The sequence below is a fragment of the Lithobates pipiens genome, unplaced genomic scaffold (genome assembly GCF_037356315.1).
Source record: "Lithobates pipiens isolate NorthernLeopardFrog02 unplaced genomic scaffold, aLitPip1_a1.2 Scaffold_25, whole genome shotgun sequence".
Lineage (NCBI taxonomy): Eukaryota > Metazoa > Chordata > Amphibia > Anura > Ranidae > Lithobates > Lithobates pipiens.
Window position 1 is genome coordinate 194,312,360 of NW_027507787.1, and position 19,981 is coordinate 194,332,340.

Here is a 19,981-nt window from a genome sequence, read left to right on the forward strand (position 1 = left end):
ATCTCTGGACCCTGGGACAGGTGAGTGTCCATTTATTAAAAGTCAGCAGCTGCAGTATTTGTAGCTGCTGGCTTTTAACAAAACATTTTAGGTGGACCTCCTCTTTAAATTAGACTTATTGCTTCTGTGACTATACAGATATCTCTAACATATATAGTTAGAATTGGAGTCCAGTGAAAAATGTTGGTTAACTCCATTCATTGCACACATTTGCAAATACATGCGTAAGCTTTTTCCTGCAGTCCTTAATAACTGAAAGTCTCCATCTTAGAAGCACATGCATTTATACTGTATGGATAGGGGACAGATGATGCTGGAAGGAGCCTACCCTTCCTTAAAGGTACAGGGTCACACTGAACACCCAGCACATAGCACTATGGCAGCAAGGGCATCAGTGAGTTGCCTGACCAATATATTCAAGGTAAAAAAAAGTGGCCACATGAACCCACGAATATTGTTAGACTGATCAATTCGGTCGGTGGCTGGTTGGTAAGTATGAGCTTGGAAATCCCTTTATATTTGTTTGATATACGTTGCCATTCCAGTGCTCCTTGCTACAAAGACCAGTTATAGGTGGGGGCAGTGGCCACTTTTTTGTACCTTGAATATATTGGTCAGGCAATGCACTGACTCCCTCACTGCCATAGTTCTATGTGCTGGGTGTTGTGTGACCCTGTACCTTTAAGTAAGGATGGCTCCTTCCAGGCACATCTGCCCCCTACCTATCCATTATAAATGCATGTGCTTTCAAGATGGAGACTTTCAGTAGTTAGGGACTGCAGGAAACAGGGTGCTTTGGCAGAGCCTGCAGCTTACGCATGTATTTGAAAATGTGTGCAACTAAACCCCTGTTCTTAGTGCATATTGTTAATAGGTCAATTTGGTTCGTCACTGGCTGGTTGGTAAGTTTGAGCTTGAAAATCTCTTTATATTTGTTTAAAGCGAGAGTAAACCCGCAGAATTTATTTTTATTTTTTTCATACCTGCAAGGGAAAAGGCATAATAAGCTAGTATGCACCGCATACTAGCTCATTATGAAATACTTAACTTAGAACGAGGCCCCGACATCTCACCCGATACACGCCGAGGGAGCTGACATGTTCCCTCGGCGTGTGTTACGGATATCGCGGGTGAGTGGCCAGAGTGGCGATATCGTCACTCCCGTGCATGCGCACGGGAGATCTCTTTCCGGCAGGGTCCGGCGCCTGCCGGGCTTCCAGCCGAGAAACCCCTGTGCGCATGCACCGCTGCAATCAGCGGCTCATTGCCAGGGGAATATCTCCTAAACCATACAGGTTTAGGAGATTTTTTTTTACCTACAGGTAAGCCTTATTATAGGCTTACCTGTAAGTAAAAGTGAAAAAAAAAAGAGTATACAACTGCTTTAAATCCATTCATTAAAGAGGAAGTAAACCCTGATGAGTTTACTTCCTCTTTTTTTCCCTGCAAAGGTAAAGCATAATGGACTACTATGCATCGCATAGTAGCCCATTATGTGTCACTTACCTGACACAGGAGCCAGCGAAGTCGCCGCTGTCCCCTGTAGTCCGCCGCATCCATCTTGCTTGTGACGTCTCGCAGCTCCGCCGCTGTCATTCGGCGAAGCCGCGATGACGTCACTCCCGCGCATGCGCACGGGAGTCGACAAATGCGGCAGCTCCATTCTTGGAACTGCCGCGTTCAGTGCGCCTGCGCGCCGCTGTCTACGGTGCATGCGCCGTAGACAGCGGTGCCTGTTTTCGGGCAAATATCTCCTAAACCATATAGGTTTAGGAGATATTGCTTGGACCTACAGGTAAGCCTTAATCTAGGCTTACCTGTAGGTCAAAGTGGTTTGTAAGGGTTTACAACCACTTTAATGAACATTAATTAGATGGAAAACCAAAGCCTATCATTCACCTAACAATATAAAGAACTGCTGACCTCTAGTGTTAAAAAAGATGTACTAGCACAATTAGGAAAGACAATAATTCGTTATTTTATTTATTTTTTACTCTGTATTATTGCTATAATCCATAATTGACATTTAAATATATATAACCCCGATGAAGGGTTGTAGCTGTACCCTACGCTAGCCAAAACTCATAAAAACACATTTTTATTATACACATGAAGAAAAATAGTAGGTATAAAGAAAAGACTGGTGCGGAAAAAAGTGATATGGCTTGGAGAAATAAGAAAGAAAACAGAAGAGGTAAGAAATTAGAATCAGAGACACATTGGAAGATGTTTATTATTCTTAAAGCTAAAGCTTAAGTCTGCCACAATTGTACAGACTCCTCTCCCGTGCTGAAATGGTTTACTCTGATTTCACTGAACACTGAGAGCTTTTCATAGTCATAGTTCAAGTTGCAGCTCCCTGGCTGGAATGTGTTTAGCGTTATCTAGTGCTTCTCTCCCCAGCCTGATGATCCTTATGCCGCGTACACACGATCAGACTATCCGGCGGACTTAGTCTGGCAGACAAACTGCCAGACTGTCCGCCGGACTGTCCAAACGAGCGTACCTGCCCACACACGATACTTTTGCGGCGGACTAGGTCCGGTGGACTCCGCCGGACTATCCGCCGTACTTGCCCACACACACGGAGGAAAGTCTGTTCCTTTTGAACGCGGCTCCAGGTAACCGGGACTAGCGAAGGAAGCGTCGCTGGCCCTGTCACCTGGTATGGAGTTAAAGGGGAAGCCCTACGCCGAAAAAAAGGCGTGGGGGTACCCCCCTAGGTCCATATCAGACCCTTATCCGAGCACGCTACGCGGCTGCTCAGGAAAGGGGGTGGGGACGAATGAGCGCCCCCCTCCTGAGCCGTGCCAGGCGGCATGCCCTCAGCATGGGGGGGTGCTCTGCTCAGGGAGCCCTGAGAATTGAGCAGTCGGTGGTGTTTGATCGTTCGGTTCTCAGTGTTAATGCCGACGGGGACAGATTCAGCATCCACCTAGGTAAGTATGATTAAAAAAAAAAGCCAAATTTCTCTTTTAAACTGCGTGGAGTCAGTTTAGTTCCTTCTGGTTATAATATATGATAAAAAAAAATGTATTTCCAGGTTTTGTTATTTTGTTATTATTCTCACTGCCTCTCACGTCTAGTAAAACAGCTTATGACTTGGTAGTGACTGGAGAGAATCTGGAACCACCACTTATGTGGGAAGGCATTTATCTTTGTCATCTCTGTTTGCTTACCTGTAAAACAAACAGCTGCACTGTCAGAGGCACAGAACATCAATTATGTAGACACACAGGCACATACAGAAAAAACGAAATATTCATCACACCATTAGCTGCCCATAAACAGGCTCTTAAGAAACCTGAATTTAAAGGTTAAAAGAAACCCCAAAATTAGACCACGTCAGAGGCAGACTGGCAACTCATGGGGCCCCCGGGCAATAGGAGATTATTAGGCCCCCCAGCCAGTGGCGTAGCGTGGGTTGTCAGCGGCCGGGGCATGGCAAGTTATTTGTGCCCCCTAAACTGCGGACTTTTAGCACTCCCTGAGTCCCTTCCCTTCCTACAATAGTACTGACCAATCTGATTACTACACTGACCTACCTGATTCCTACACTAACCACTATACTACACTGTACTCTGTCCACTACACTACACTGCCCACTACACACTAAACTGCCCACTATACGACACACTGGGGATCCGAGGAGCATGTGGGGAACCAGAGGAGCATTGGGGAGACCAGAGAAGCATGTGGGGGATCAATGGAGCATGTGGGGGATCAATGGAGCATGGGGGTGACCAGAGGAGCATGTTTGGGACCAAAGGAGGATGTTTGGGAACAAAGGAGCATGTGGGGAACCAGAGAAGCATGGGAGGTGCAGGTGTGTGACCAGAGGAGCATGAGGGGGGGGGGGGTCCAGAGTATCAAGAAGGTATCAGAGGAGCATGTGGGGGACCAGAGGAGCATGAGGGGGAATAGAGGAGCATGGGGGACCAGAGGAGCATGGGGGGCACCAGAGGAGCATGATGGCAACCAGAGGAGCACGTGGAGGACCAGAGAAGCATGGGGGACCAGAGGCGCATGGGGAAACCAGAGGAGCATGTGGGGGACCAGAGGAGCAAGGGGGGGAATAGAGGAGCATGGCGGGAGAGAGAAGCATGGGGGGGGGAATGGTGGAGCACGGGGGACCAGAGGAGCATGTGGGGGACCAGAGGAGCATGTGGGGGGGATCAGAGGAGCATGGGGGCACCCATAGGAGCATGTGAAAGACCATGGGAGCATGTGGGGGAATAGAGGAGCATGGGGGACCAGAAGAGCACAGTGGGGACCAGAGGAGCATGTGTGGGACCAGAGGAGCAGTGGGGTACCAGAGGAGCAGGGGGGAACAGAGGAGCACAGGGGGGACCAGAAGAGCATAGGGGGAGGGGACAGACAGCTGACTCCACAGCTATGGCCTGGGAGTTTCTCACTTTCCTGCCCATTCTACTGGATGGTTGGATCACATTGACTACAGCTGTGAGGATGAGACTGGAAGATCTTACCAGACTAGCACAATATTTACTTTTCTTTATAGCTCTCATTCATCAAGTCGCTAGGAATCGGACTTGAGTTCACCGCTCTTAAAGGGATTGTAAAGGCACAAGTTTTTTTTTCTATGCATTAACATAAAAAGCCTTCTGTGTGCAGCAGCCCCTCCTAATACTTACCTGAGCACCCTCTCTATCCAGCGATGTCCACGAGTCCCTTGGCTGTCTCTGGACTCTCCCTCCTGATTGGCTGAGACACAGCAGCGGCGCCATTGGCTCCCGTTGCTGTCAATCAAAGTCAGTTAGTCAATCAGGAGAGCGAGGGGGTGGGGCCAAATCACAGCTCCGTATCTGAATGGACACACTGAGCTGCAGCTCGGCTTAGGTGCCCCCATAGCAAATTGTTGCTGTGGGGGCACTCGCAGGGGGGAGGGGCCAGGAGCAGTGAAGAGGGATCGGAGAAGAGGACGATTCAGGCTGCCCTGTGCAAATCCACTCCACAGAGCAGGTAAGTATGACATGTTTGTTATTTCAGAAAAAAACTAATAAAAAAAAACACATTACAATCACAATAACTGTCTCCCTGTCAAAAGTTAAGCTATATTTTGTTTTTGGCTCCACTGTACTCAGGGGATCAGTGGTCTGTTTTTCTGGTCTGGTCGACTTTCTCTAAGGTCAGTGGTTGATTGTTCCTGTCTGCTTCTGGAAGAGGTTTCCAGAAAATATAATAGAACAGTCAGCCACTGATTTATGAATATTTATCTGATCTTGGCCAATCCCTGGGAAGGGGGTGCCCAGAAGGTGGCTGGGGAGGCGATAAATATATGGGAGCCCCTGAGAGACAATTAGTGTGGGATAGGAGTTGTAGTCTGAGCTTCAGCAGGTACTGGGCTAATGACCTGGAGAAGTGTCTTGGAGTCTGGTCTGGAGAAGGATCTTTCTCTCCCTCACTGAGAGAGTGTCTTGTGGAAGCTGGGTGTCAGGCCGCGTACACACGCGGGGACTGTTCGCTCAACTTTGTCAGCTGAACAGTGTTTCGGCGGACAGTCCGCTCGTGTGTGGGCTTTCAGCGGACAGTTTCAGCGGACAGTCTGCTGAACAAAGTTTTTCGGAAATTCCGAAAAACTGTCCGCTGAAACTCTGTTTCAGCGAACAGTCCCCTCGTGTGTAGGCTTGTTCGTCAAACTAAGTTCCGCGCATGCTCAGAAAGGATTTACACGGCGAAGTTTGCATTGCAGTGTATAGGACGTCGTATTTTTCGTCCCGTCGTACGTGCCGTTCACGTCATCACGCACGGTTTCAGCGGACTGTTCGTTCGTCGTGTGTGGGCAAGTCCGTCCATGCTAATTTTGAGCGGACTGTCCGCTGAAACTGTTTGACGGACAAAGTTGAGCGAACAGTCCCCGCGTGTGTACGCGGCCTCAGAAGCTGTCCTAGAATCTGTGTCAGGTGTCTATGATAGTAAGATCTTGTAGATTGTCAGCTCAGGGTTTCACAGGACACAGAGTCTAAGCTCCAGCCTGCTTCTTCACCAGGGCCCTTGATGGTGGGGATGAACTTTCAGCAAGTTGTGGCCCCCAGGTACACCCAGCTGAGGATGCAAAGACAACCCATGTGTGCAGGGTACAATGACAGGAGATAACAGGAAATCCAGAGAACAAACCGAGGTCGGGGCGGGTGGCAGGCAAGCACAGACGGTAGATGAAGCCGGGGTTGGTACACAGAAAATCAGACCCGGAATACACATAATAGTAGGTAATATTAGGTAATAGTAGGTAAACAGAAGCTCAGAGCTCCGGGAAGTTGCTCAGGCAACGTGGGCTGCAGTAAGCATGTGTTATATAGGGAAGCAAACTGGGAGACGGGCCAGGAAGTTATGAAAGGGAAAGGCAATGTAAACCCACAGAATAGCAGGTGACGCCTATAGGTGAGCACAGAAGCCAAACAACACATGTAAAATGAATCAGAGAAGAAGCAATAATGTAAGAATTACACAGGCAGGAAAATTGCAGGCTAAATCATGACAACATGGTGTGTAAGCCCTGCCTGTTGACTCTCAGGTGTGAATGTGCTAGAGCCAAGGGTTACTCTATGGACTGGGTCTACTCTTATAGAGACCTAGAGTAACTGGTAATTTCTTATTGCCTCCAATCAAAGCTACTGCTACAAGATTTGTGCTAAGAAGTTTGTCCACCTGTTGATTTCTGATATTGTAGTGTGCTGCCCCCCAAATCTCCTCCTGTTCAAGTTTCTGCAATAAAAAAGACAAACCCTAGACTGAGCCTGTGTTGCTGTGTGTTTGATACTGTGTCTGTGGCAGGCAACCTCTGTACTAGTAAGGGAGACCTGGGCAAATTTTCAGCGGCCCCTCCAGGGGAGAGGGCTACACCTTTACCTTTTATCCTGAAGTATGTGATTCCATTGTGAGACTGGAGTATGGGACGAAGATTCACCCTGGTCCACTGTTGAGGGCCCTTTGTGCCACAGGCGGCATCCGCATTTCAGCTGACCAGACCTGTTCTCCAATCTCATCAGCTCTACTGCGTGTCCCACTACTGATGCTAGGTTCTCTATTAGCTGTATAATATGCCCTGTACACACGGTTGGCCTTTCCGACGGTAAATGTACGATCGGATTGTGTTGTCGGAAATTCCGATCGTGTGTGGGCTCCATCTGACTTTTTCTGTCTGAATTTCCTACACACAAAGTTTTAGATCTGAATCTAAAATTTTCCGACATCAAAATCCGATTGTTTAAATTCCAATCGTGTGTAGACAATTCCAACGCATGCTCAGAGTAAATTACGAGACGAGCTGAACAAGGCAATAAGCTGTTATGTTATACACACTGAACATCCAATGTATATTTTGGCAAATGAGTGCCATCCTGGGTACATGATCATGGCTGAGAGCCAATCCAACATTTCGCCGGTGTTCTGGCATATAGCGTCCGTCCATCGGATAGTGTCCGCCCGGTACTGCACAGGCGCAGCGCTTGCGCAGTAAGGAGCAGAAGGAGATTCAGAAAATCTCCAAAGATGAACTGCGCCGTGAGTGGAGGTACTAGCCCCACCATCCAAGTGGACATAGGGCTGCAAATATTAGAGGGCCCCTCTCGGGCTCGCTGCACTCGGCTCTTTTTATTCCAAATCTATGTCCACTTGGATGGTGGGGCTAGAACCTGGACTCACGGCGCAGGTGCCCGTTCATCTTCGGCTATTTTTGGAATCTGTGTGTCCTGTGTATTGCGCATGCGCAGTACACAGCGGACACTATCCGAAGGGGGACACAATGTGATAGGACACCGGCTTTTTCAAGGGGTCCGGTGCTCATACCTATTTTGTTCCATTTAAACAGCTTTAAAAAGCAACATCAATCAAATAATACAGTGTATGAAAAATCCAGGTGGTGACTTTCAATATCTATGTTGTATAAGATTGTTTATGTGTTTACATTTTTTCATTGTATGCCATTAAAACTGAATACAAATAAAATTTATCGACATCCAGATTGATATGACCTCTGCAATAGACATTAACGCAGGGTTTCTCAACCAGGGTTCCGTGGATCCCTTGGGTTCCTCTAAAGGTTGCTAGGGGTTCCCTGAGCAATGGTCAATTTCTACCTCTCAGGTAAGTTCTCAAGGACACCATTGATCTTTTTAGTTATCTGTAAGGGAGTAATTATTCTCAATAATCACACGTGTAAGAAGCATTCTTCTCATTGACCATCACACTAATGTATGATGAGTTGTAGATTTTTCATTTTTTAGCAGGGGTTCCCCAAGACCAGAGAATTATTTCTAGGGTTCTTCTGTGTTGAAAAGGTTGAGAAAGGCTGCATTAACGTATCCATTACTACTCATTGTTTTTTCTGTTCTTATCTAATGTTACATCCTAAAAAAAACAGACTTTATACTATATAAACAAAAAATAAGTAAAAAGGATATTTGGTTTTATATATTTGTTTTCTTTTCACTGGTACATACATTATTTTATTGCCTTGTTTATATTTTATTTTTATTTGATGATAATAGATTGATCCTCCATATCATACAGTATGATTTCATATGAACATTTCTTATTTGCAATGTTATAGTATTATTCTTCCTTGAGATTCGTATAAATAATAGTATATTTATCTTTTTCATTGCTTTTTCATTGCTTCATTAACATTTCACTGTAACTCTGCAATTTTATCATCAAATGTTTAATCCTTTATATTGTTATTTTAACTTTTTTCAATAAAAAGTTTGTAAACGAAAATTGATTCAATGATACCTGATACTATCTCCAAGACAAAGACGTGAATTGAGAGTATTACATTCTCGTTCTGTAGAATACAGAATTTACCTATTAGTAAATCAAGATAATTGTCCATTTCAATTACTGAGTAGGATGGGTAATGCCGCGTACACACAATCAAACAATCCGGTGGAAAAGTCCGCGTGTAGGCTCCGGCAGACTTTTTTTACCCAAGTCCGGCGGACTAAGATTGCAGTTTTGCACATCAATCTGTCTGCCGGACTCGCATTTCGGCAGACAGTATGGCCATGTGTGGCCAGTCCGCCCTACTTTGGAAATGAGCAGACTTTTCCCGCCCGGAGAAAAGTATGCTCATTTTGAGCGCTGCTCCAGGTAGCCGGGACCAACGAAGGAAGCGTCAATGGCCCCGTCACCTGGTATAGACTTAAAGGGGAATCCCTACGCCGAAAAAACGGCGTGGGGTCCCCCCCTAGGTCCATATCAGACCCTTATCCGAGCACACTACCCGGCTGGCCAGGAAAGGGGGGGGGACGAGCAAGCGCCCACCCCCTCCTGAGCCATACCAGACCGTGTGCACTCAACATGGGGCCCCCCGCCCCAAAGCACCTTGTCTCAATGTTGATGAGGACAAGGGCCTCTTCCCGACAACCCTGGCCGTTGGTTGTCGGGGTCTGCGGGCAGGGGCTCATCGGAATCCGGGAGCCCCCTTTAATAAGGGGGCCCCCGGATCCCGGCCCCACACCCTATGTGAATGAGTGTGGGGTACAATGTACCCCTACCCATTCACCTGTGCAAAAAATGTAAAAAAAAAAAAAACACAACACACAAGGGTTAAAATAGTTTATTGCACAGCTCCGGGGTCTTCTTCCGTCTTCGGGGGTCTTCTCGCCGGACTCCTCCGCTATCTTCTGCTAGCTCTTTTACTAGCGGAAGAGCCCGGCTTTCTTCTTCGCCGCCGCCCTCTTCTTCCGACTTCCAGAGGATGCTGGGACTGTGACATCATAATGGGCGGGGACATCATCCGGCGATGTCCCTATATAAGTCGCCGCTCGCCGTGTGTCCTGTCCTAGTGACCGAAGACAGCGACGAGGCAACATCTCCAGAAGAACAGAAGACGGCGGCAGCGGCGACAGAAGACCGGGCCACCGATTGTAAAAGAGCTAGAAGAAGGCGCGGTGGCCCGGCAAGAAGAACCGAAGAGGGGGACAATACCCCCGAAGAGGGGGACAAGACCACTGAAGTCGGAAGAAGAGGGCGGCGGTGAAGAAGAAAGTCGGGCTCCTCCGCTAGTAAAAGAGCTAGCAGAAGATAGTGGAGGAGTCCGGCGAGAAGACCCCTGAAGATGAAAAAAGACCCCCGGAGCTGTGCAATAAACTATTTTAACCCTTGTATGTTGTGTTTTTTTTTTTTACTTTTTTTCACAGGTGAATGGGTAGCGCTCAAAATGAACAGACTTTCCTCCGTGTGTGTGGGCGAGTCCGTTTATTTCAAAAGTACGCGGATAGTCCGGCAGACTTAGTCCGACGTACCTAGTCCGCCGCAAAAGTACCGTGTGTTGGCAGGTAGCTCGTTCGGAAAGTCCGGTGGACAGTCCGCCAGACTAAGTCCGCCGGATAGTCTGATACGTTTGTACGCGGCATAACACAGCTTTATTGGGAATTTGTATAAACAAAGATTTTTTTTTTTCTATATTTGAGTGCAGAGTCTATCTTCAGCTTCTTGGTGTTTTGTGGCACTATAGTGCCTGAGTTTATATACACTGCTCAAAAGAATTAACCACTTAAGCCCCGGACCATTTTTCTGGCCAAAGACCAGAGTACTTTTTGCGATTCAGCACAGCGTCACTTTAACTGACAATTGTGCGGTTGTTCGACGTGGCTCCCAAACAAAATTGATGTCCTTTTTTCCCCACAAATAGAGCTTTCTTTTGGTGGTATTTGATCACCTCTGCGGTTTTAATTTTTTGCGCTATAAAAAAATAGCAACAATTTTGAAAAAAATGCATTATTTTTTACTTTTTGCTATAATAAATATCCTCAAAAAATATATAAAAATTTTTTTTTCCTCAGTTTAGGCCGATACGTATTCTTCTACATATTTTTGGTAAAAAAAAAATCACAATAAGCGTTTATTGATTGGTTTTCGCAAAAGTTATAGCATCTACAAAATAGGGGATAGTTTCATGGCATTTTTATTGATAATTTTTTTATTAGTAATGGCGGCAATCAGTGATTTTTATCATGACTGCTACATTATTGCGGACAGATCGGACACTTTTAGCATGATTTTGGGACCATTTACATTTATAAAGTGATCAGTGCAATTAAAAATGCATTGATTACTGTGTAAATGTGACTGGCAGTGAAGGGGTTAACTACTAGGTGGCACTGTAGGGGTTAAGTGTGTCCTAGGGAGTGATTCTAACTGTGGGGGGGAGGGGCTGTGTGTGACACTACACTGATCACCGCTCCCGATTACAGGGAGCGGTGATCAGTGACAGTGTCATTAGGCAGAAAGGGGAGATGCTTGTTTACATTAGCATCTTCCCCACGTTCTTCCTCCCCGTGAGACGATCGCGGGGTATCCCCGTGGACATGGAGTCACGGAGCTCCCGGCAGGCGTGTGCCCGCAAGCCGCCTCTTCAAGGTACGTTAATCTGCCTGTACATGCTCTTCTGCCGCAGTATATCTGCATGAGGCAGTCGGGAAGCAGTTAAAGGAACACTTTTTTATCAGAGTATAGCATCACGTCAATTAAACTCCTGAGTATTGATCTGGTCAGTTAAGTAGCAGAGGGGGTTGTTAATCAGTTTCAGCTGCTTTGGTGTTAATGAAATTAACAGGTACACTAGATCTGCAACAATGAGACAACCCCCAAAACAGGAATGGTTATACAGGTTGATGCCACTGACATTTTATTCACTGGTCATCTTTTGTGACTGTTTTTCACTACATTTGACTAGGGTCAGTGTCACTACTGGTAGTGTAAGGATTGAGGTATGTTGAAACAAAATGGCTGACCGTATGTCATACTAAATACATGTATTTTTCTATCCTTCTTTGTAAAATAAGGATTCGTCATCTATTGTCACGTACTCATCAAGAAGAGGCCGCATCAGCCCTAAAAAGCAGTCTACGCCCAGAAGATTGTCTTATCAGCTGATAACACCCGGAGAATTGTCTTTCCTTTGCAAAAATGTTGTTTTTTTTACATTTGCTGATGTTTGCCCTTTTCTGTCTATAAAAGATGTAATAAAGAAGCCTCAGAGCCACAGTCAGTCAGAGACAGTCAGAGTTAACGACGGACTTCTGAGCAGAAATACTGAATAATATCTCTGTGTCTCTTTGCTTGGATAAGAACTCTAACTAACAATTGGGAAACGGTAACATAACCTGACAAATAGGTGACTTGTTGAGGTCACACCTAACATTTCTGGCGCCGCGAATAGGGACTCGCTGAAGAAACTACAAGAGGCGAACGAACATAAGGACGGAACGAAATGGTCGGGCACATCAAAGAACCACAGACAAATCCTGCGCAGGTAAGAAAAGCTTTATTTTCTTATAAACTCTGTGCTTCTTAGATTTGTGCCCACCTGATCTGTCTGAATTGTTCTTCAGGTAAACACCAACCTCTGTAGTAAGTGGGTCTTGAACTTAATATTTTGGCTTATGTTACCGTTGTTTCTTGTCTGTCTACTTGTCATCTGTCTGTTGTGAATGAGATAAGCCCTGTTTGTATGGTGTGAATTGAAACATATATCATCCCAATGGGTAACGGAATGCGCCCTTAACTCGTAAGAGTACTTTGGGGGTCCGACACTTAAGTTTGATATACGCTTTTTGATTCATGAGCCTAAAAACGGGTTGAAAGTATAAGTCCTGACTGCCTCAATAAAGCAGGAATAAGAAACGAATGCTGAGAGATTCCATGGTAATGGGAAGGGAAATAAGGTCTCCACAAAGTCCCGGAGATCTAGTCATATGTGTTTGGCCACCAAAAGGGAATGCTTGTATATGTTGTAGCCGTCAGTCTGGTCATAATATTTGTCAGTTGGCTAGCATATAAAGTAATTCGATCTCATCCAGGAGAGGTTTTTTAGTATTTTGGCACCCTAGGAGGAGAAGGCAACGAGACACTTAGTAAGTGATCCAAACGCCACCTAGGCAGGACTGTCAAAATGGGCCAGACACATGGTAAACCCCAGGAGGAATCTCAGAAATGTTATGCTGTTAAAGACATAATTACAATGTTGTATGGGAAGGATAAGGCACAGGGCACAAATAGGATTCTCAAGAAATTGGGGATGGATGGAGAAAATGGATTAAGTGTAGAAGGTTGGGAAGAAATAAAGAAAGACAGACAGGGAGAGATATTGCAGAACAGATGGGTATCACAAATACAATGTTTAATTAAGGTTTCCAACAGGGCTGAAGAGGAGGGATGGGAGTATTGTCAGGAAAAGGGTGGATGGGATATGAAGGTCCGACACAAAAGTCTTCCTTCTGCTCCCGGCGATAGGGTAAATACGGGAGATACTCCACCTCCTTATAACACTACCACACCAGGTAGCGAAAGACCAAAACTTTATCCTTCCTTAAGAGGAAGAGGATGGGTATGCCGAGTATGCGGTATCCAGAACCCAGACTGGGCACAGGAATGTGTACATTGCGGAGCTCAAAGACCAGAGCCCGTAGCTCCAGTCCATAGTCGGACTAGGGTAATACAAGTAAATAATCCAAATGCGGGTCAAGCAGGACAGCCACCTACAGTGACCCGACAAGTCGTTCTGAGGACATGGACACCTTGGTCGGCTGACACTCTTATGGCATTAATACAGAATGCTCCTGATCCCGTAGCAAAACCTGCCGCATTCTGTAGATTCGTGACACAATTACTAGACACACATGAAGCAACTTGGCAAGATGGGGAAGATTTGTGTAGACATAAAATGACACTAACGATGTTTAATCAATTTATGAATGAAATTGCTCCACATAGACCACAAGGGGATCCAGCGGCAGATCCACCAGGAATACATCCTCGTCATATAGACTCTAGACCCCTGTTTATTGCTCAGTTACGAGAATTTTGCCAAGGGAAACAGCAGGAAAGGGGTTCGACAGCGCCCATAAAACAGGCCCCAGGTCAGACTGTTACAGAATTTTACCTCAACATGGAAAGCATGATGGCTGACGAAGGTCTAGATTTAGCCTTACCCGTCACCATTAGGGCTTTCAATCGACAGTTTATGGAAGGACTAGTACCCCAAATAGGTGACAAACTGAAAGCATGTACTCCCGAATGGAGAGCCATACGGGACAGAGGAACATTGTTGCAGAAAGCACAAGGCATAGAGGCTGATTTAGCAGAAACTAAACCCAGAAGGACACCGGGAGTTAACACTGTTGCCCGGGTCAATGAAGGAGGGAATTCCTCCCGTAAACCTCTTACCTGTTATTACTGCAACAAGGTGGGACATATAAAAAGAGACTGTAGGAAAAGGATAAAAGGCGAACAGGAAGGAAACACGGACAGAGACACGAGGGACTACAGACAGAGGCGTACCAATGATAGGGACGATCCGACCGCATGACTTGCCCCAGTCCTAGCTGAATCAGAGAACAAAATGCTCCACATGTTGATGAAGGTGGAAGGTAAACATATTCCTTGTTTGGTTGACACAGGAGCGTCACGCAGTCTGTTGTCTGATTCAGTAGTCCCTCCACACATGACGTTCCGTGACACCATACCCATAAGTGGTTATGACGGTCTTTTGTCCGATGCCCCACTGACTAAACCTTAAAAAGTAAAAATAGGGGGAATGGCAACCGCCTGACACTTGTGTATTGTTGCAATATGTAGATGACCTATTGTTATGTTGTCCGGATAACGATACTTGTTTAAAAGCCACTCTATCATTGTTACAATTCCTGGCTGAAAAAGGGTGCAAGGTGAATAGAACTAAGTTACAGGTATGTCAGAAAAAGGTTGTCTTTTTGGGCCACTGTATATCCCAGGGTACTCGACATCTCACTGAAGACCGAGTCCAGGCCATAAGACAAATGAATATCCCACGCAACTTTAAGCAACTTCGTATGTTTCTGGGAATGGTGTCATATTGTAGACAATGGATACCACATGCCAGTTCTCTGATGCAGCCATTATATGATTGCTTGAAAATAGTACCCTATGTACTCACAGAAGCAGGTCATGAATCTTTTAGCACCTTAAAAAGGTTACTAATTTCGGCACCTGCGATCGGGATCCCTGATTATACCAAAACATTTCATTTGTACATTGCTGAAATCACGGGACACGCAACAGGGGTGTTGACACAACAACACATCAAACAAAGGCCGGTAGCATACTTCTCGGCGGCTCTCGATCCTGTCTCTAGAGGATCACCGTCCTGTGTACGAGCAGTTGCAGCAGTGTCAATTATCATTGACAAATCCTCAGAAATTGTCTTAGACAATCCTGTAGTGGTACATACCACACATGACATACACGCCATCTTATCACAGGTCCAACCAAAACACATATCAATGGCAAGGCAGCTGCGTCTACAATGCACTTTGCTCCTACCCCCCAATGTTACCTTTCAGCGATGCACTTCTTTTAACTTAGCACAGCTTTTACCATTACAGACAGATTTGACAGGGGGGAGTAATGATGATAATGGTGTAGACACAGCACAAGATACTCAGGATTCTGACACACTTTCGTTTCAGGACATAACATCTGATGAACACGATTGTTTTCAACTTATGGAACAAGAAACCACGGGGTTCCCACATGTCACAGACATACCCATTGTAAATGCAGAACACACACTGTACATAGATGGTAGTAGATTTGCCGATGACAAAGGTAAATATCACACAGGTTATGCTGTGGTAACGGACACACAGGTAATTGAGGCAAAGTCATTACCAGCACACATGTCGGCACAAGAAGCGGAACTAACCGCTCTAGAGAAAGCCCTAGAACACTTGGAGGGACAAGAAGGGAACATTTACACTGATTCCGCATACGCCTACGGTGTTGCACATGATTATGGCCACATATGGAAAGCTAGAGGTTACCTTACAGCAGCAGGCACACCTGTTAAACATGGTGAAGGAATCAAAAGAGTCCTGAACAATCTTCAAAAGGTTATAAGAGTAGCCATCATGAAGATAGCGGCACACACGAGCGCAAAAACAACTGAGGCAAAAGGAAACGCATTTGCAGATTTAACTGCAAAGAAGGCAGCTCTAGGGGAAGCAAGCCCTGAGACCTTAGCCACGGTACAGGTGAGTATGCCCGAAACCACATGGCAGCAGCTAATGGAACTACAGGAACAAGCAGGGGCTATTGAGAAGGACCGTTGGGTTAAGGAGGGAGCTGCACCAGGCCTTGACAATGTATGGAGAGAAGGAGACAAAATATGTCTACCCGCTTCTCTATACCCCGCAATGGCAGCGGCTGTTCACTTACCCACTCATGTCAGCTCCAATTCTATGTATAGGATTGTAAGCCAAGGATGGCTAGCCCCTGGATTCAGTAGTACTGCAAGGAACTACTGTGCTGCATGCCAAATCTGTCTGATTAATAACCCAGGACAGAGAGTGAAAACCCCACGTAAACATCAGGTTCGGGCCCAATATCCCTTTCAGAGACTGCAGATTGACTACATACAAATGCCTAAGAGCGGCCCCTTTGAATTTGTTCTCGTGTGCATCTGCCTATTTTCAGGCTGGTCCGAAAGTTATCCTGTGAAATCAGTTACGGCAAAAGCCACCGCCAAGAAACTGATTACTGAGCTGATACCTAGGTTTGGTCTCCCAGAAACAATAGAATCAGATAGGGGGACACATTTCACGGGAGAAATAATGCAAAATGTGATGGCAATGTTAGGGGTTCAACAAAGTTTTCATACTCCTTACCACCCACAGAGTTCAGGATCAGTAGAAAGAGTAAATGGTACAATCAAGCTGAAAATACAAAAAGCTATGCAGGAGTTGAACAAACCATGGCCTGAGTGCCTACCCTTAGCTTTGTTCTCTATTAGGTACACCCCAACAGGAAAAACTGGGTTATCCCCATATGAAATACTGTTTGGAAGTGCACCTAGATTAGGTTTATATTTTCCTCAAAGTATGCAATTACAATGTGATAGTTTAACTACGTATGTAATACAGTTGCAACAGCGTCTGACTAAAATCCACAAGAGTGTGTATTCTTCTCTTCCAGACCCTAATTCTGTCACAGGTACTCACGATCTACAACCAGGAGACTATGTGTATGTAAAGAAACATACCAGAAAGACACTGGAACCAAGGTTTGAAGGTCCTTTCCAGGTGCTATTGATTACAGCAACCTCAGTGAAATTGGAAGGGAAACCTACCTGGATCCACGCTTCTCATTGTAAAAAGGAGCCAGTTGGCAAATGACAACATGTATCTTTTTATTGTTTCAGTAATTCTGGCTAATAGTTTGGTTACCTCACAGAATAAAATACACAAGGATGAAGGATTTTCTAAAAAAATGTTATTACTGAAGTTTAAATATGCTTATGCCCAGAAGTCAGGATATGAGAAATGTTGGATTTGTAGCAAATTACACCCCAGCACAGCAAGTATACCACTGATGGCAGTTCCTATAAACTATACTGATCTTGCTAACAGTAGCATTAACATAATTAAAACAAATACCAATGAGACAGTAATGTTTAAGTCAAATGGTCTCGCCTTTTTCCCTGATTGGTGTTTCAACTTAGGGAACACAACGGGAGGAAATGGAGAATGCCAAGACAGCAAGTTTAATTTGTCCATTGTCGTATTAAATGGAAGCTTCTATCCCAGTAATTCCAGCACACACCAGACATTATCTGACTTCCTCACTAACATTGTGGATAATAATGTTAGGTGGTTAGTATCCAACTTATCCCTCTATGGATACACCTCTCGTTATAGAAATGATATCAGTTCAAGATCAGTAGCACTGGGAAACAATATATACATCTGTTGTGAGGATAAATGTTATACTTGGATACCTATAAGAGCTCAGGGATGGTGCTACCTCGCAAGTTTAGTACCAGTAATGGGAGTAGTAGGTGATGAACGAGGTGATCACCTATTAGAAGCTAGCATGCACCCTAGATATCCCCTCAGGTATCGTAGTAAAAGAGAAATATTCCTGAAGAAGGACATGGCATGGGCTTGGTTCCCGTCCTGGACAGGATGGGGTATAGACTTAATGAAAAGACTAAATAACTATACAGGAATTATTAATGATGTTTTGGAGAAAAACTCTGATGACATTACTAAGTTAAATCTGGAGACCAGAGCCATCAGACAACAATTAGAATTACATGAATTAGCAATTGAAAGTATGAGTGCAGCACTGACAGGACTCTGTGAAACTACTGAGGACTATGAGTGCTGTACTTGGATACATAACACCAGCATTGAGGTACCTGACTATTATGACATCATTGCACAACACCGTACGGAAGTAAAGAATTTACAAGAGAAGGCCCGAAATATTGGTCGCGACTGGGATCCGTTTGGTGGAACTTTTAGTTTCTCAGGGTTATTCTCTTGGGTTAAGAAGGCAGCAATGACGATTATAGTGGTGCTCTTATTCGTATTTTTCTTTTATGCATGCTTTAAGTTGTTTATGTGCTTTTGCAAGAAAGCCAAGGTAAATGATGCGGAAAAGATGGAACTTTTGTGAAGATAGGTAGATTTAGATCCTTGACATCACCCATCTGTCAGAAAAGCCACTCTTCCTGAATTTTAGATGTTGGTACTGTCCAGGGGGATGGGTGTATACCCCTCTGACAACTCGCGGTCAGGGAGAGTACTCTGGATATAGGCTGACTAGAACTTGTTCAGGTGGACCCAGGGCAAGAGGGAGGGGTGATGTCAAAGGGGGAAATGTAAGGATTGAGGTATGTTGAAACAAAATGGCTGACCGTATGTCATACTAAATACATGTATTTTTCTATCCTTCTTTGTAAAATAAGGATTCGTCATCTATTGTCACGTACTCATCAAGAAGAGGCCGCATCAGCCCTAAAAAGCAGTCTACGCCCAGAAGATTGTCTTATCAGCTGATAACACCCGGAGAATTGTCTTTCCTTTGCAAAAATGTTGTTTTTTTTACATTTGCTGATGTTTGCCCTTTTCTGTCTATAAAAGATGTAATAAAGAAGCCTCAGAGCCACAGTCAGTCAGAGACAGTCAGAGTTAACGACGGACTTCTGAGCAGAAATACTGAATAATATCTCCGTGTCTCTTTGCTTGGATAAGAACTCTAACTAACAATTGGGAAACGGTAACATAACCTGACAAATAGGTGACTTGTTGAGGTCACACCTAACAGTAGCATGAGGCAATACCTGGACCCTGTAGAGATTGCACCGGCAGTCCAACTCATCCAGGAGTGTACATCAATATGTGCCATTGCCAGAAGTTTGCTGTGTCTCACAGAACAGTCTCAAGAGCATGGAGGAGATTCCAGGAGACAGACAGTCACTCCAGGAGAGATGGACAGGGCCATAGAAGGTTCTTAACCCAAAGGACCGGTATCTGCTCCTTTGTGCAAGCAGGAACAGGATGAGCACTGCCAGAGCCCTACAAAATTACCTCCAACAGGCCACTGGTGTGAATGTCTGTGAGCAAACAATCAGAAACGAATTTCATGAGGGTGGCCTGAGGGCCCAACATCCTCTAGTGGGCCCTATGCTCACGGACCGGCACCGTGGAGCTTGATTGGCATTTGCCATTGAACACCAGAATTGGCAAGTCCGCCGCTGGCGCCCTGTGCTTTTCACAGCTGAAAGCAGGTTCACCCTGAGCACATGTGACAGACATGAAAGGGTCTGCGGATATGTGGAGAATGTTATTGATGCCTGTAACATCATTCAGCATGACTGGTTTGGTGGTGGATCAGTGATGGTCTGGGGAGTGTAATAGTGAAAGTCCCTGTCCCTATGAAAAGGGATGGAAAATGAACACCAAGTCTGCATGTCGGAGGACTACAAAGCTACAGAGCATAGCTTTGAAATGAAAACAGTTTTGGCAGCTTTCTCCAGGCTTTTCTATGTTCAGATGGGGCTCTGTAGTTTGGAGTTTCCTCAGAGTCTTGGATTGGACAGAATCTCCAACCCTGTGTCCAGGTCTTTTGGATAGCCAGCAGGTTGTGTGCCCAGGTGCACACAGCCCATATAATGAGGGGTTGGTGAGAGCAGAGT

General features: G+C 45.3%; 1 long non-coding RNA gene across 1 annotated transcript; it reads left to right on the top strand.

The window, feature by feature from the left end:
- Window positions 1–11,730: 11,730 nt before the first annotated feature.
- On the top strand, window positions 11,731–19,009 carry LOC143930778 (uncharacterized). Its single transcript, XR_013262826.1, has 2 exons — window positions 11,731–12,277; window positions 18,752–19,009. It is a non-coding gene; the product is annotated as an uncharacterized LOC143930778 (long non-coding RNA).
- The last annotated feature ends 972 nt before the right edge of the window (window positions 19,010–19,981 follow it).